Raw genomic sequence first — 4,096 nt, 5'->3', positions numbered from 1 at the left:
CGCTAGCACAGTAAAGCCCTTCCTTTGTTACAACCTGTGTGGCGCTGGCAACTCATTCAGAGCCACTCTGGTAACAGTCCTAGGGGCCTCTGTTTCTGTACTGCAAGATTAACTACTCTCCCATTTTTGTTACAAAACCTCTACCTTTAAAGTTGTGACAGTCGCAATTAGTCATGATAACAATTATTCACTATTGAATCATAAGAATCTTATCCCCCCATCTCTTTTCACCAGACCTGTCTAGACAAGATGAAAACTATTCAGTGGGGACTCTGCCTTCCCCTGCACTTTGAAGGGACTCTTGACTGATTATTGTTTCCTGAAAGCACATTCTGAGTTCATAAAAAAATATAAGAAGAATGGCTTTGAGTTACAGGAAAAAAATGATTTTTAAGAGGTAAAAGCCTCTTTTTAGTAAAACCAAATTAACTTAATTGGGTTTCATAGAGAAGTTTGGGAACAATTTAAAGAATATGTTGGATAGTTTTACATAAACCTGCATCACCATCAGCCACTATAAAGTCTGAACTTGGTACACTTTATAAAAATTAGAGAATATCTAAACTAAATCTAGACTAGAAGATAGTTAGAATGTCTAAGTATTTTTAAATTTCTGTTTAGAATTTAACTTTCTCTACCCAGTCTTCTGTCTTGTTCCTGATGGTGTTCAGGAAATATGTCCATAACCATGTGGGATTTTGGGGTACCAGTTTATGATCAGCTATTCCAATGACCTGCAGCTAAATGTGTGTTCTCCATTAGTGGACAGGAATAAAACCCAACCTACTGCTATTGAATGGGTTCTGAATGACAGTAACACCATAACGCAGAGTAGAACTGCCACACAGGGTTTCCAAAGCTGTCATCTCTTGACAGCAGAAGACTGCCACATCTTTCACCCATGGAGTGGCTGGTGGATTCAAACTGCAGATCTTTCAGTTAGCAGCCAAGCACTTTAACCTCTGTGTCACCATGGCTACTACAAGCAATAAACTGGTTTCTTTCTCTAGTTCCAACATTACTGTCTACTTCCAAGGAAAATACATTTTCAAGATCTCCCCTCTGTAAAGGTGATGTTCTTAGTGTTGAAGAAAAATGGAAATCATAGTCACGTAGGTTGGTAAAAACCAAGTAATGGTGATAAGAACCTCACATATGTTCATCTGAATTTATTGAAAATGATATCTCTGCCTTTTCAGGAATTTTGCTATAATAACAACTCAACATTCTCTAAAATATCCAAATTTACTATAAGTGTTACAGAACAGACATTTAAACCCATAAAGGCTAACATTTACTTTGAGTTCTTGGCATTTTTAATCTTCTGTATTATTACATTTTCAAGTTAATTTTCTTTTAATCTAACAGCTTTTGACATGCAATAAAATATTGAAGCAATTCATTTTGTTAAAGTTTGAATGTACAATATACTGTTTGAGGCGAATCGGTGAACATTTTCATATCAATTGAATACCAAATGTTTTCACTGTATTTGCTTTTGTATGAACTTATAACAGAGTAATAATTCCCTTATTGGATTCCTGGTTTTAAAAACTGTAGGATAAGCACTGGACTAAAAGATCAGTTTGAACTGTAAGGTCGGTGGTTCAAACTCATCACTGCTCCTTGGAAACCCTAGACAGGGTTGCTGAGTGGGATACAACTCATAAGCACTTAACAACAGCAACAATCCCCTTATGTCACATAATTATGGGCAAGACTTTTTGATTAATTTGAAATTTTATTAAAGTGGGGAATAATAAAATATGATATATACAAACCATGATCTTTTAAAAATATGCATATTTTTACCAACTGCAGTTCAGTGAATTATTTAATGTCTCCTCTAAACATGTTGTTGTTGTAGTCTTTGTAAACTCTGACCAAACGATTTTTTCCTGTTGGGTCTGATTAAGAAAAGTTGGGGGAAGATGCTGATGGATGATGTGATTCAGATCTGAGGGAGTGTTAACAGGGATAATTGTGATTGGTCAGTTTTGCCATCCTCCTGTGTATAAAATGAGTCATCTCAGAAGCAAGAGAAGGGAGGCTAGTACCATCAAAGAAAGGGAGGATGGAATGCAGCGTGTCCTTTGGACCTCCTTTCCCTGCCCCTGCCCCTCCTCCTCTTCCCAGAGCCCTACTCATTGAACCATTTCAAACCTCTGACACTGAAAGAATAGTAGCAGGGGAGCAGCATCAGCGAACCAAGAGCCAGAAAGGTTGGCTCTCCAGCCCTTGGAGCAAATAAAACTGAGTGACTTTGGGAAGGAGCCTTGCTTGCAGAGTGGGATGCCTCCAGGCATTTATCTTATCAATAGCCCTAAAGGAGTTTTGAAACATTGCTAAAACAGGGCAGAGGTCAGGTGAACAGGACAAGGGCCAGAGAGAAATCTTCCTGTGGGCATGGCAAAGAGAGGCTGTCCTAACTGGAAAACTGTGGCTTGAACATTTCCGACCCTGAATTGTAACCTGTTAACTTCCCTAAGAAACCCCATAATTGTGAGTATGGTATCTGAATTCTGTGTGACTATTGATTGCAATGGATTATGGGATGGTTGGTGCTCATTTTTTGTACTAACCTTCCTTTGAGTTTGATTCCATTGCATGTAACTTAGTTTTGCTTTTTTTTTCCCTTTCCTTCACCAACTATGTGAAAGAGCACTCTAAAAGTGAGGTGCTTGACTTAAAATGGCTAACACAGATCTGAATTGGATTCCATTTTGTGCTAGGCCACTGCTTCGGCTTTTAGAGTATAGGACCGACAATCACACTCTTGACCAAGATAACTAGTTCTGCAACATTCTGAGGTGGCCCCAAATGTTGCAGGATACAGAAGGAATCAACTTTTGAAACAAGGAATACGCTAAGATGGAATATCTTAGCCAATAGAATTTTTTTTGGGGGGGGGGGTCCTCTTTATTGATGTGTTTCCTACCGTTCCCACACACACACAATTTTAGTCCCTTCTAGCTAACCCCCAAAAGAAGGCAGTGAGAGGGATAGTTACGGTTCTAAGCCCTTTGGGTAGTTACAAAGGGAACAGAATCCAAAACAATCGTTGGATGTGAGATTGACAACCAAAAAGTCTAAATTTGAGTGGTAAAGATGGCAGAAAAAGGAGGAAAAGAGAAAAGAGAGGTACTAGGGGCCATCTCTACCATTAGTCCTCCAGTTAGGAGGGGATAGAGGGAAAGCCTCAAACATTAAATAGTGCAGGTCTTGAAGAAGGGAGGTGGTGTTTGAGCCTGAAGAAGGTGGGGTAGGTCAAGAAAGGGGGATGGGCATTTTTATTTTTGTAGAAAGGAACCTCCCCACCGTAGGGACAGCAGCTTCACAGACCAGAAGCCTTCCTGATGGTGTTCCTGGTACAGCTGACCCATTGTGGCACTGGTGGGTGGAATGACATTGTTGACAAAGAAAATCAAAGCATCTTCACCTCGGAGATGTATTCGCCTCCGGATTAAGAAGTAGAACTGACCAACTGTGAGATCAGAAGGCACCAGATAATTTCTTTTTGTCTAGATCTGGTAGCGTAGTGGTTACAAATCGGGCTGCTAATCTTACGATCAGCAGTTCGAAACTACCAGCTGTTCCGCGGGAGAAAGATGAGGCTTTCTGCTCCCTCTGTACAGGGTCTCTGTGAGTCGGAACTGACTCCATGGTACTTAACAACAACAAGATCACCTATTCGAATTTTGGGAGCCTTTTCTACTATAACCCGGACCCAGTCTGAGTATTTTTTTGGGGTCTTCTCACCCTCAGAGTGGCATTTCTAGAACGGATGCCCCTCTTTATACACAAATTTCATTCTCCGAGAAACCGGGCTGGATCGGGCTGGACTGACAGGACCTGGGGGCGGGCAGCGGACGGGGGAGGTGCTGGCGACAGAGGCAACTTTCAGGAGGATTCAGCACCAATAAAAATTCTTGATAAATGAGTCAGAGCATGTTGATTGTCAACCAATGAAATGTATTTCCTTATCCTTTTCCAACTCTACATTTTTCAAATTTTGTAGACATCATCAGACAATATCATTAATATCATATGCAAGTAAACTTTTGCTGAACGTAATTTTAAAAAGTACATCAACAGG

General features: G+C 40.3%; 1 pseudogene; it reads right to left on the bottom strand.

Annotated features, from left to right (window-relative positions):
- Nucleotides 1-1,728: 1,728 nt before the first annotated feature.
- Nucleotides 1,729-3,811, bottom strand: LOC102839265 (annotated as a pseudogene).
- Between the last annotated feature and the right edge of the window lie 285 nt (nt 3,812-4,096).

This window comes from Chrysochloris asiatica, unplaced genomic scaffold (genome assembly GCF_000296735.1).
Source record: "Chrysochloris asiatica unplaced genomic scaffold, ChrAsi1.0 scaffold00018, whole genome shotgun sequence".
NCBI classification, from domain to species: Eukaryota; Metazoa; Chordata; class Mammalia; order Afrosoricida; family Chrysochloridae; genus Chrysochloris; species Chrysochloris asiatica.
The sequence above is the reverse complement of the archived record's forward strand: the minus strand, read 5'-3'. Positions and strand labels throughout refer to the sequence as shown.